Raw genomic sequence first — 14,751 nt, 5'->3', positions numbered from 1 at the left:
TCGTGTGTACAGTTCTTTTGCTTAGACAGCTAGGGACTGGAATGTTAAAAATTCACTAATGTTTCCCCTCTATTTGTTTATTGTGAAGAAGGGCAACATGATAAGCAGATAGAAACCAGAAACCGTATTTTCATATTTGTTGGGAAATCTTGATACTTCGTGGAATGGACTTTCCTTAACTACTCATAGGCACTATGACATATGGATACCCTTTGTATACTGCATGTCCTTTAAGTGTATATGACTAACTTTCAATTCCTAATTTCTGGATTGTATAATAAACAACACACACTTTAAAAATTAGATTTGAATTTTCAATTCAGGTCTTCACTCTATCTTATTTATGTAATTCAGTAGAAAAACAGTTTAAATTTTACATCTTTATTGTAAAATTGAATATTTTTTTTTATTGAAAATTTTTTAAATTTTACAAAACAAATCCCCTCATCATTCTGTATAAACTCCCTCCAAGACACAAATTTAAACATTACTTTCTTTGAACATCTATACATCTATATAAATCTAATCTCTCCCTCTTTCTTTATCATAAAACAAAAAAAATAAACATATAAACCTTCATTATACCATTGAAACAAAACACTCTTTGAATACTTAAGCTAAATACTTAAACTTAAACTTTAAACAAATTATCTTCTCTTAAAAATAATAATAACAATAATAATTAAAAAAATCCAATCATTAAACACGTTATAATATACTCTAAACCTTTTCATGTCATACTTATATTCCATCATTCTTTATAAACTCCCTCCAAGACACAAATTTGAACACTTAAAACTTAAAACTTAAAACATTAAGATCCCCTTATACGCATTTAAATCTTTACCAATAACAAATACTATCTTAAACACAATGTAATATACATCTTTACCAATAACAAATTGCATCTTATAATAATAATAATAATAATTAAAAAAAACCCAAACATTGAAGACATTATAATATACTCCAAACCTATTACTTAAACTTAAACTTCTTATCTAAAATTTTCATTCAGTCTCCATAATCTTCTGTCCAATAACCGGTTACGTCCACTATAAACACAATCCTTATCAGTCTCTCTTGCCCATAAGCATCGAAAGAAATGCGTTAAAATCTGCCCTTGAAGATCGCTCCAAAAAATTTGTAAGTCCTGGTTCTCCCACAAACTCAGGAACCAATACCTGTGAAGCTTCCTCAACCTCCTTCTTCTGTTGGTCTTTCTCTTTATGTTTATATGTTACTTTTTCTTTACATTTATACGTTACACAAGTCTCAGGAACCAATACATGTGAAGCTTCCTCAACCTCCTTTTCTTTACGTTTATATGTTGGACAAGTTGTCTTCTGGTCTTTCATCTCTTGTGGAACTTCCTTGAGCTTCTTCTGTTGATCCTTTTCTTTACAGTTATATATTGCATAGGTTATCTTCTGCTCGTCCATCTCTACTTGTTGAGGCCTCCCATTTTTAATTAATATAGACTCTTCAGACTGCAATTCTGGCATTAAAGGTTGCTCCAAAGAATTTATAAATCCTACTTCTCCCTCAGATTCAGAAACCAATACTTGTGGAACTTCCTTAAACTTCTTCTGTTGATCCTTTTCTTTACAATTATATGTTGCACAGGTTGTCTTCTGCTCCTCCATCTCTACTTGTTGGGGCCCCTCAAACTGCAATTCTGCCTTTTTTTCTTCCAAAGCTTTAAGCGTAGTAGGTGACGATGAGCATACCCCCAGGACCGAAGTATAAAAATCTTTTGCTTTAGAAACAGTATTAAGACTATAACGTATCCCCAGGTAGCTCACCACCATTCCAGTCGGAACATCCCATCTAAACAAAATTTGTCTCTTTTTAAGTTCGTCTGCTAAAAAAGCAAACTCCTTTCTTCTTCTTAAAATTTTTGGTGGGATCTCCTTTAAAATTATAACATCTTGTGAAGCAATTTGAAACCTCTTCTTATAAAAGGCTTGTATAATTTCATTGCGCAGGGATCTTTTCCCAAAGTAAATTACCACATCTCTTGGCAAATTCTTTTGCTCTGCCACCACAGAGTTAACTCTAAATGTCTGATCAATTCCACTAAGTATTTCCTCTTCTTCTCTATTCATAATCACAGCAAAGTCCTTTTCCACCATCTCTCTCAAATCTCCTTGCACAGACTCATGTAAACCTCTGATTCTTAAGGCATATTCCATTTGTTTATATTGAAGCATAAGAATCTCATCTTGAAAGTTTTTCATCTCTTTTTCCATACTTTCAAATTTTTCCTCCATCAATTCCAATTTTTCTACTACCTCTTCTACGCGAGAATTCAACTTTTCAAGAACAGAGGCAACTCCTTTTAAAGTCAAAACTATCTCTTGCTTCAAAGTCTTATTATTTTCCTCTAAAATCTCTTTCATTTCTCCCCTAATTTGAAGTATAACATCTCCCATCATATCTTGCAAGTCCTTCACCATTGTTGACTGTGGCAAGGAAGAAGGTGAAACTATTAATTTAGATTGTTGCCCTGATGATAACACCGAAGAAGAAGTCACCTTGGAAGCTGTAGAGATTACTGGACACTTTGGAGCCATCTTAAAAAAAAACTTTACTCCTTCTTAAAAATTGCAAGAATTAAGCAAGAAAAATAAGAAATTAGCTCCATAAATTCAAAAAAAAAAATCCTTCAAAAGGGGATCGTTATGATAAAATAAAAATAAAAAAAGGAGTTCAAAAAAGAAAAAGAAAAAGGAGGAGAAGAAAAAATAATAATAATTAAATAGAAAAAATCCATTCCATTTTTTAAAAGTACCAAAAAGTACAAAATATAAAACACAAAAATTAAACAAAAATAATAATACTAACACTCCATTCCTATCATAAAAAAAACAAAAAAGAAAAAAGGAAAGGGAAAAAAAGAAACACCAAAAATGCTTAAAAAAATAGAAAAAACGCCGGAAAGTCTGCCGATCGCCATTTTACTTTCCCTTTCAGCAAAAAGTAAAAAATAAAAAGAGGGAATATAAACGTAAAAATAAATCTTTAAACAAAATCCATATAAAGTCAAAAAAAAGCAAAAGTTAAATCCTATAGTCAACTCTGTCCGCTTCTAAAAAAACTCACCAGATCTCTTTAAACGCGGAGGTGGTTGCAACGGCTTGTTTTGTCCCTAGGGACAAAAGCAGCTGGGAAGCGGAGACAGTCTGAACTCCGTGGGAGCACTCCTTTCACACACACCCCAAAAAATATTGGGGGTGCGTAAGTGGCTCTACCACTATTCAGACAACCCTCTTCCCCCCCCCTTTGCCTGGGAGGGGGATTTTGAACCGCTGAACAGCTGATGTCCGCTGTTCATAGCGATTCATTACACGTACCCAGGAGGGCGGCTACAAAGTAGCCGCCATCGCCCGCGCAGATCCACCGGAAGTCGTAAAATTGAATATTAACACTTTTACTATTTGACATTTTGACTGATAAACTAAAGTCTAATGACAGAATGGTGCAATAATGTTGAAATGGTATATTAGCTTGATAAAGATTTGCAACTTTGACCCAGAAGTTTCTTATCATATCCTTAATATGGCCTCTGATTTCAAAGGCATTTTCATCATTATGCACATAAGCTTTGAAATGTGTGTTTCATTCATTCACTTCATTTGTATGTCACTGAATAATGTAGTGGTTAAGGGACTAGGCTAGAAACTGGGAAACTGTGAGTTCCAGTTCTGCCTTAGACATAAAACCAGCTGTGTGATCTTGGGGTAGTCATATCCTCTTAGCCAGAAGCAGGCAATTCTGGGGAGCAGGCAGTGGCAAACCACTTCTGAAATCTTACCAAGAAAACTGCAGGAATTAATTCTGGCAGTCGCCAGGAAATATTGACTCAAAGGCAAAAACAAACAGGGAGGGAGAGAGGGAGGGAAGGAAGAGGGCACCATTGCTGGAGATTTTCAAGAATAGCCTGGACAATCATTTGTCTAGGATGATATAAGTCTTCTGCTAGAAGATTTCCAAGGTCCCTTCCAATTCAATGATTCTAAGAAATCAAAAATTCTGTCATCTGACAAGGAATGAAAGATCTTTAAATTTTGATATAAGTAGTACTGAAACAATATTGACTCAGTTTCTTCCTGAAGATATTTTTACAAAAGCTTTACTGGAATTCTGATAAAAGTATTTCGTTGAAATTTGTTCTATTCAGAAAACATGCTGATTTTGTGAAATTTTAAAATAAGTTATCTTAATATGTAAACATATAAGTAAATATCAGTCAATTTATTTATAGTTTTTATTAATGCTTGGCTACTTTTGTGCAAGTTTTATTTGTTATAATTAGCAGGCAAAGCTGTAAATAAATTGACTGATATTTACTTATATGTTTACATATTAAGATAACATTTTAAAATTTCACAAAATCAGCATGTACATTAAATTGATTGATTGATTGATGTAAGTATATATATGTTAAATTATAATATAAATATGAGGTAAGCAATCTGATACCAAACATTTCAGACCATCCTTGATTAATTTTGGGATTGGCAAGTTATTGTACAGCTGTGACCTGAAACATCAGGTGAATATTAGGTTGATTTGTTTGATCTAAATAGTACATGCATCATATACAAATATGAGAAAACATTTTGGCTACTTCACAACCAACAGAACTTTTGAATGAATCTGTGTATACAATTTAACTTACCTGTAAGAACTTTTCATAATACATTGAAGTTAAAGTAGATCCAAAAGACATGATATTCTCCTTCTTTCCAAGCTGGCTTACTTTCATAAATAAAGTATGTGTTTATTTAGCCAACAGAACTACAATACAATATTTAATTTTTGGTACACCATCTTTGCTGTACAACTGGTCAAAATTTGGAGATTGGCTATCTATAATTTTCACAGAAGAGACATACAGAATTTTATTTAAAATTTGCTTTCTCATAGGAATTTTGCATATCATACCTAACAATTGACACAAGTATCTTAAAACATACATACATGTAGGACAGTTCTTCAGAATGCCAATACCTATTGATAAATGTAGAAGGGGAAGCTTACCATAAGATGTTACTGACATGTAGCATAAACAATTGAATTCAATAGAATCAGAAAAGTTACTTGCTAGACTATATAATTTAGTTATATTTCAAATACAACAGCTTTACAACTGCTATTTGATCCTAATTCAATATTTGATGTGGTAGATTTTAAATAATATGGTAGTGAGAAAGTGACCACAATAAAGGCCCTTTTGACAAAAATTAAGCAAAAGCAATCATTGTAAATGCAAAAAGTCTACAGTTTATTACAAGTGTTATTCAAGTTACTCTTGAATGTTTAATATATAATTCAGTACTCCAAATTTAAACATTGTGTACACTATGTACATTATGCCACAAAGCATTTGGTTGGTTTTCGACTTGACATAATATCAATCCTGCAACAGATTTGTTCAATAAACCAGGGGTAAAAATCCCAACTGAGCATTAATGACAACATAGCTCTGGTCAATTTCTAGATGCTATTTCCAAAGCCCATTCACTGAGGTCTTTTGATTATGAAATCCATCATTGTTCTTCGATCTGTTGTGATGCTTTATTATACTGCCCCAGATAAGCAGCTGATGTGGCTACCAATAGCAAAGGAAACATTTTCCTTGAATCAGCACTGAACTCAGTCAGTACATAGCATCATTTGTGGCATTTGGCTTAAGGCACTGACTTAAGCATATACATGAACCCCGTGTCTGCAATAAGTTCCCAGTGTCCTGCTTGTGGGTTTCCATGGGCATGTAGTTGTCCATTATGGGAAGCAGAATGCTAAACTAGACGAGCCCTTAAGCTGATCCGGCAGGACTTTTTACATCTTTTAAAATCATTTTATTTTGCTGCAATTTAAGAAAAGACAGACATAGCTGCTCCTATGTCCTATTTCAGTATCTTCTAACAAAAGTCTTTCCTAGACTTTGACCAGATATACCAATTTTCAGACAAAGAAATATGCTCCAGCCCTGCTTGATTAACTTGTCTAAAGGTTTCTAGTTCCTATTTTTTTTTCTCTTGTGTCATTAAAGTGTCATTAAAAAGAAAGAAAAGCCAAGGCTGGTTGTCCTCCTAAGAATTTTTTTTTATTTTAAAAAAGAAGATTTGGTGCCCTCTAGAGTTTGAAGGGTGCAGCAATGTCATGCATAAAAGGCAACAATATTGAATTCATAATGTCATGGTTTAGAATGGCAACATCTGTCAACATAAGGGACGTGTAGATTCTGTGAATTTGACTAACAGAGGAAGATTTGGCAACTACATTTTGTGCAAGATGTATGCTGTTGTGATCACAACAGCTTAACACTGTTGAATGTTATGCATAAAAAACAATGGATGAGATAAAGTCCTGGTAAAAATAAGTGCTGCAATTAAACATGTTTCCGCTGCCTCTTGAATCTAAAGGAGCAGGGATTGTTTTGTCTTTTTTTTTTTTGCATCTTTCTGACAACCTACGACTGGCAATTTAAAGTATGCATGATGTTACAGGAAGCAAACTTAAGTTTTCTTATATATTCAAGATGAGAGATAAATGTCTATGATTCTGTTGGTCATATGATTCTGCATACGATAAAATAGCTAGATATTACTGAATAGGAAATTGAAAGGAAAACGTATAAAATGTATTTTATTGGTACTGCCTGCAGTAGAGAATTCCTATAGATGGTTGTTACTAAAAATATAGTCAGTGATTACTGACAAATAAATAAATTAACTTCATGAACTATTTAAAGATATAGCCAGCATAAAAATAAGATATCATAAACTATTCCCTCTAAATAGCTAAAGTATAATTTGATGGATTCCTGAATGACAGACTGAAGATGTTTCTGCAAAAGCAGACCCAACAACAATGGTGAAGAATGAAGAGCTGGTAAGTAGACTGGTTTTCTGGAATATCTATAGATAAGGAGAGGTTGGGAGATTGCCTTCCTGTGTTCTGGATGGCTACTCTACTCAAGGAGATTGCAGGACAGTTGTTTCCCATGGAATTGAGTGCTAGAGATGATGGGAATAGCCATTTTGCTCATAACCATGTTTGGCACCTTTTAAAGGACACTAACTTTGCTAAATCTCACTCGCTAATTGCTTTAAGAAATTGCTCATTAACTACTTCTAAGCTATTAGAGTGACAAGTTTGAAAATGCCCTTTGAGACTGCCTTTAATCCCGAATGAAAGAAATTATTAATTATAACCCTATGAATTTAAAGAATCTGAAATAAATAGCAAAAAGCTAAATAAGATTTGATTTTAGAAAGTTGTAAATGGACCAAGGGTCCAGATGAACTTGGAATATTGGAACTTTTATAATAAGATTTTGGAATTAATTATAAAGATCAAACAGCTTCTCAGGGAGATAATCTGGTTTTGATTTTGTAAGACATAACAGATATTTAACTTCATGATTTTAAAAATTGGACACCAGAGGGATCTAGACAGAGAGGAAAAAATCCAAATTCAAAATGATGCAAAAGTTACAATAATGAAAATACTGAAGGAGATTTTTAAAGAATGGGCTCAGAAATTAGTAGCCACAATATCAACAATGTTAATAAAGATGTCTGCTTCTGTGGATAGACTATATACAAAATATGTTACTGAAGAAATAGTAGATATAGAACAACGTTTATCAGACAGGATAGAGGTATCAAAAGTGGATTTACAACTGACAGGCCAAAAGAATGACTTGGAAAAGGATTCTTCACTGGATCTAGAACAGAAATTGACTGATGTTTTAAAAAAATTAAAATTCAAAAGGGAAATACAAATGGCAGACCAAAAGAGGGACCTGAATAAATTTTTTATATTGATTTTCAAAAGAGACTTGCTAAAGCCTTGAAGAATATGTATGACGGGACACAGAAAAATGAAGCAGTCACATTTTTGCCAAATTTCAGTTCAATGGGAATAACGGGTGCTAGATTTTGGACACCTTCTTTAAATTAGCCCATTTGAGTATATTTATTCAAAAATTGTTGTCCTATGTTTTGCCTAATTGAAAGTGACAAATAGACAGGAGAGTTTTAATTATTTATAGATAAGAGGAATATTGAAAATTCTTTTGTATATTTCAAAATGCCCTGTATTGCCATTTGACCCATCCCAACTGTTTCCAAACAACTGAAGTTATGATTATTTATATAATATTAACAGATTAAAGGAAACTACAATGAGGCAAAATACTGGGGAGGAGTTGGGGGTGGGTTAGATTATCCATTAGATTGTTATCACAGAATAGTTTCATTCAACAGTATCCCAAAAATAATGAAACTCTGCCCTTTTTCAGGCAACATCACCATACATGTATAACAGAGGCACAGCTGGCATCACAATGCTTCACAATTGTTTACAGCACTCCAACATGGCCTAACAGATGGGATGATATAAAAAAAAGTTTTGAAAAAAGGAAGGTCTGTGCCTTATAGTATCCTTCTTCATTATCTCCATTGTTCTGGAGCAACTGCCATTAGTCATTATCCCACTGAGGAAAGGGTCAAGGTTAAGGTTGCTTCTCCAGAACTTTGAAGAACAATGTTTCACATTTATTCACAATTACAGTAATTAGCAAATTATGACACAGCTAGATCACCTTCTAAAGTTTAAATTAACCTTCTGCCATATCAGCCTGTACCGATCTCTTAAAATAGTTTTGTCAGTTAGTTCATGCTTCCAATGTGCTATCAATTGTATTATTACACTCAACAGAAGCATAGTGATTGCCATTGGAAGTTCAAGGACTAAAAATCTATCATACTACCAAACATCCATCACAGTAAATCTTTTACTGATATAATACAAAAATGTAAATCCACTTCATCTTTTTACTAGTATTTCATCTGTCAGGATAGTAAATATACTAAGCATGGAAGTCTAAGAGTCACAGAAGCTCAGCAGAAAACCGTATTTATGAGTATCTATATTACAATAAAACATTCTGAACAGTAATCTAAACTAGTAATACAAAGTGACATCAAAGAAAAATAGTTCAAAAAGAATTTGATGATCAATTTTAATTTGAAAATCATCTGAATCTGTGCAGAACACATCTGTTCAGCTTGTGCTATCTGTGCTAACTAAGAATTGTGCATCTATAATTCCAATATATTTAGACAGGTCTATTAGTATGAGATGAAGAAAGACTGATCTAAACACTGAAAAAATGCAATATTATGCACATCTACTAGAAGATATTTTCTTTTTTTTAAAGACTTTGTTCCCGAGTGTGTCCTGAGTGTGTCCTAGGTATGTAAGACATAGTACAGGTACAGGTAGTCCACTGATTTCAGGGTATGGATATGATCAGAAAATTCCCTTTAATGGAACTCAAGAAACCTAGATGGCATTAACTGTTTTTGGACACCTGCAGTCCTACATATGTCATGTTCTTCAATACCGATGGAGACTAAGGAATCAGCGAAGAGCCTGATAATCTAGTAGTTCTCGACGTATGACCACAACTGAGTCCAACATTTCTATTGTTAAGCGAGACATTTGTTAAGTGAGTTTAGTCCCATTTTATGATCTTTCTTGCCACAGTTGTTAAGTGAATCACTGCAGGTATTAAATTAGTAATGCAGTTGTTAAATGAATCTGGCTCTCACATTGACCTTGCTTGTCAGAAGGTCACAAAAGGTGATCACATGACCCTGGGACTCTACATATAAACTTATATATAAATATATATAAGTTGCTAAGTGTCTGAAATGGTTGTGTGAAAAATGGTCATAACTCACTTTTTTTTCACTGCCTTTGTAACCTTAGGCATTCACTGAATGAACTGTTGTAAGTCGAGGATTACATAGTTAGTACAAAAAGCCTAACCTTGTTCCTTTTCCTAGAGCAGGGGTGTCAAATTGCTGACCCGTGGGCCGGATGCGTCATGCAGAAGCCGCGCTCACCCCATTGCCGGCAATGGCAAAACCGTCCTGATACGTTGCATGACATCACGTGATGTCACAAGTTTGAAATGTCTGTCCTAGAGTGAAAAGCTCTGAAAATAAAAAATGTACACTGCACACTACACAATGCAACGCTGGTTCACATTAGAGCTCGAAAAAAGGGCTGCTGACCTAGCACTTGTCTCCTAATTCAGGAGTGCCCATGGGCCTAAAAAAAAGAGATCCTTTAAAAGTCACCTTTACTTTAATAAAGAAGATGGAAAAAACGATTGTGTTTTAATAAATAATAGAGAAGTATGCACAGCAGTATCTACTTCACTCTGAAATTTTGCACAAAAGACTTCCTAAACCTAATCAACATATTTAAACAAATGTTTGAATATGATTTTAAATAAATGCAGATGTATGAAACCATATTCCCTTTGTTCTGCACCACTGGGCATCTGTTTTTCTTCTTCCATGCAATCAGCATTTTATTGTGACATTTTAATTTACAAGCTTCCTTTTTTTGCAACTTTTTTTTAAACGAATGACAATGGAAAGTGGTTTTTGATTTTGCTCCTTTGATATGGTAGGGTGAGGGGTCAAAATCGGCAAGATGGCAGATGTAGCATCTTCATCTAAGCCCCGTCACTTTTGTATTTTCCTGTAATGTCAATGCACATATAAAAGGGGTGGGGCTTGGATTATGATGCTTTGTCTGCCATCTTGACTGTTTTGATTCCCTCCTGCAGAAGTCATGGCTCCTGTGTATATACTCTAAAAGGGAAGTGAACATATTGTCACCGGAAACCAAGAACCAATTATTATTACTGTAAATTTTTTAAAAGTAAAGTCTCTACCTAGAAGATGGTTAATATGCATCAGTGTATGAAACGAAGGAGTGAGAAGGACACTGACCTGCCTTGATTCTTTTTTTTTTTTAATAAGAGTAAGGAAACAGAAACTCTGTCAGGCTTTCAATATTTTGTTATATCCTTTAAAAATAAATGAGAATTCCAATGGCCATTGTGGAGATTCCCTTCTTTAAAGGACTGACACCTGAGCAAAACAAATCATCAGCGCTACTTAAAATTGATCCACCATGAAAAACAAGAAGCACACAAGCAACTCCAAGAACCTGATCTAACAATCAGCAGCTATTTTAGAATTCTGAATATTAAATAAAATGTAATATGAATGTAAGACTACACATAATAATAATAATAAATACCCCACAAATTAGAACAATGTTTCCAACCTCTGCAACTTTAAGATATGTGGACTTCAATTACCAGAATTAGAATAATTGTTAGAATAAACACTCTATCTATGCTGAAAATATTCCAATGGCAATTGATTGCTAGGCTAGAACCCTGTCTAAAAAGCAAAACTTATTGAGAGGGGAAAAAAAAAGATGGGCAAAAAAATAAATGAAACAGAGGGAAAGACAAATAGCATGAATTTTAGATAAGCAGCCCAATGGCCTTTTAGACCTGTAGAGCAGAATGGCCATTAAGAGATTAGCCTACTCACATTATAGTTGTCATGGAAGACACACCCAACCACAAATTGTAGAGTAAGTAACATAATCTCCTAGCTATCTAACACCACCATGGACTCAAAGGAATTCTTGTAAATCCAGACAATGCTAGAGTTTTATCTTGGATTATCTTGGAGTCTACTTCTGTCTTTAAAATCTCTATGGCTACTGGCCTAAAAGCAGAATATTCAAGTTGGTATGATGTTTTTCTTCAATAGATTTGAAGCTTTATGGATTCTTTCTTTTCTTATATGAGAAAATAGTCTTCGGTCTTGAGCATGGGTGTCAAACTCGATTGTGTCACGTGATGTATCATAACGTATTGTGACATTTTTTGCCTTTGTGGAGCTGGTGTGGACGTGGCCTGTACGAAATGCATCTGGCCCGCAGACTGCCGGATTGACAGCCCTAGTCTTGAGGATGACTAGCAATCAAGACTCCCAGCATAAATGTTGCTGATTTTTAAATTACTGTATCAGATCATCATTGCCTATCAAAGGCCTATTTTAATTTTTGGAGTGTTCAACAAAACATTTGTTAAATGTAATTGTTTCTCAGGATCTTTTTAAAAAAGTCTGTTTCCATGTGTTTTATATGTTTCAGCTTCCTTAAACTTTAGAAAGGGGACAAATCACTATTTTTAATAAGCAAATACTCCTTTCATTGCCTTTTTGAATGAGCTCATGGTTTTAGAATGTATCAAAAATTTAGTCTATTAATTTGGTTATTGTATTACTATGGTTAAGATAATCATTAATTTAGAATTAATTTAGGTCAATTTAGGCTCTATTTTATTAGTTGTATGACATTTTATTTATTTGTATCCTACTTTCATTATTCTGACAAATAACTCAAGATGGCGAACATATCCAACACATTTTCTTCTTATTTTCCCCACAACAATCCTGTGAGGTGGGTTGAACTGAGAGAAAGAGTGACTGGCTCAAAGTTACCCAACTGGCCTTCATGGCTAAGACAGGACTAGAACTCAGGATCTCCCATTTTCTAGCCTGGTACCTTAACTACTAGAGCAAACTGGCTCTCTTACACTTTTTAGATTAATATACTTCATCCTACGTTTCATACATTTAAACAATGGAAAAAGGACTTTTGTAAATTTCTTTAGTAATTATGTGAAATGTTGTTGGTTTGGGTTTCACTCCTTTCAATAATTGGCTTTTATCAGAAAGGCATTTTTATATAGAGGAAAAATGCCAACTGTTGCATAAGGATATCTTGTTAGAAAACTAAAACTGGAGACGTGGTCTCACAGGATTTGTTCAGAACACATCAACCGACACCATATCAGCTGTCTTCTTTCCACGGAGCAAGTAAAAGGTCTTTTTTGTTTCATAAACTCATGATGCCAAGAATATCACATAGGAACTTATCACAAGACTTTCTGACTAACTTCATTTAATTAAGCTTGTTTCTTTTGAGATCAAAGATCCAGTTTCACATGCTCACAACAAAAGGAGCAAAATGTTAGCTGGACCAAGGCAGGGTGGCAGGCAACACAGCACAGCTTCAGTAGCAGAGCAGCATTTCCTCCACACTAATTCAAGTAGCCCCTTTTCCTATCAAACCAATTTCCACTATTTTATGAAAGATTCTTCTGTAAGATGCCATTCATGTAATTAATAAAACTATAAAAGTAGTGAGTGCTTCGGAGACCAGACATGGAACTTTTATACATGATTATATGAGAACAGGATGAAACTATCAAAATCTCAAATAAAGCAGACATGTAAGCAGAGAGGAGAAAAACCAGGACTCTTGTTGAAGAGATCCCTTTGGGGAGGTAGATAAGAAGAAAACAAGATATTAAGGAATCAAAGGAGAAATGTCACCTAAAGCAGACAAAGAAGATTAAGTCCGAGAACATAGAACCCCACCCCCACCCCAAATCCCGCTGTCGGCTACCAGGCTTGTAAATCAACAAAGCAATAACTTTGGGGGATAAAATGGGTCTTGATGCCAGCCCTCTCTTCAGTTGTCCTGGATCCAGGCTTGCCAGCCTACATCCCTCTAGATAGTGTCTGGTAGCCTATTTGAGAAAGAGGTGGAGATGATGTTTTTTGTATGTGTGTGTGAGAGAGAGCATATGTACATTGTACATTGTCATAAGTAAAGTTTTGTTGCTATTTGGAATTCCTTGGGTATCCGTGTATTGCATCAGAATCTTGTTGGTGGAAAATGGTTTGTGTGGGTTCCTAATAATTTCCCAGCTGTTGGCTAGGAACATGTATGCTCTAGCTCAGGGGTCTTCAAACTTGGTCCTTTTATGACTTGTGGACTTCAACTCCCAGAATACCTCAGCCAGACACGCTAGCTGAGGAATTCTGGGAGTTGAAGTCCACAAGTCATAAAAGGACCAGGTTTGAAGACCCCTGCTCTAGCTGCACCTATCTGAAAAATCCAGATAGAAAGGGGTTGGATTTGCAAGATCCACATGCCTTGACTGGTTGTGAGTACATGAATGAGTGATTATAAGCTGCATGTAACAATGATCAGCACTGAGGTATAAGCATTAAACCTAAAGAAAACTCAGATGACAGCTAGCCAGGAGATAGAAGAAGAGGAGACTCAAAGCAAAGCCATAAAGCTCATCCCAAAAAGAACAATGATTAAATGGGAACACAAGCAAGCAGGCAGTTGTACAAGATGCCAGACAGGACAGCAAAAGGAGGAAGAAGCTGAGTAATAGGCAGGATCATCCTGCCAGTCTTCGCTATTACAGTGATGGTTCACATTGTTTTATGGCTCTGTATGTGTTGCTTGCAATCTATAGAAAAACAAGTTAAAAAAATAAAAAAATGCATATTTCAAGAGCAAACTTAGGAAACTAACCACACTCAGGAAAAGACCCAGGACAATCTGTGAAGGTTATGAAGAGACTGATTTTGAAAATGGCCTACAAAGCCCAATATCAATCACACTTCTGCCAACTCTGTCATTCAGCGGCATCCACCTGGTGTTTTTGTATATACATATGTCAAAGTCCGCAAGATCAAAGCTTTCCCTTTTGAATGCCACTGCTTCATTGACTTATCCTGAAATGCACACATATCCAGAAACTCATTTTAAATCGGAAGACTCAATTAATTAGTTACAATTTCTAGTGCTTTAACATAGTTTCAAATAGTGAACATATGCCAGAGCAGAAAGGCAGTATATAAATAGAATGAATAAGTAAGCAAATGAATGGCTAAAGAAATAAGTCTGAGAACTGCTGACCAAGACATTTGGAGCCTGCTAGGTTAAGAAAAGATGATGTACAAACAATTCAAATTGCTACTA

The 14,751-nt window shown here is 34.7% G+C and overlaps 1 protein-coding gene across 3 annotated transcripts in view; it reads right to left on the bottom strand.

The window, feature by feature from the left end:
* Positions 1–14,751, bottom strand: part of FMN1 (formin 1) — a 132,315-nt gene that overhangs the window by 96,773 nt on the left and 20,791 nt on the right. The gene's annotated exons all lie outside the window — the stretch shown is intronic.

Source organism: Crotalus tigris, unplaced genomic scaffold (assembly GCF_016545835.1).
Source record: "Crotalus tigris isolate CLP2741 ecotype Arizona unplaced genomic scaffold, ASM1654583v1 scf7180000017771.5222438, whole genome shotgun sequence".
NCBI lineage: Eukaryota > Metazoa > Chordata > Lepidosauria > Squamata > Viperidae > Crotalus > Crotalus tigris.
Note: the sequence above shows the minus strand (reverse complement) of the source record. Positions and strands in the feature narration are given on the sequence as shown.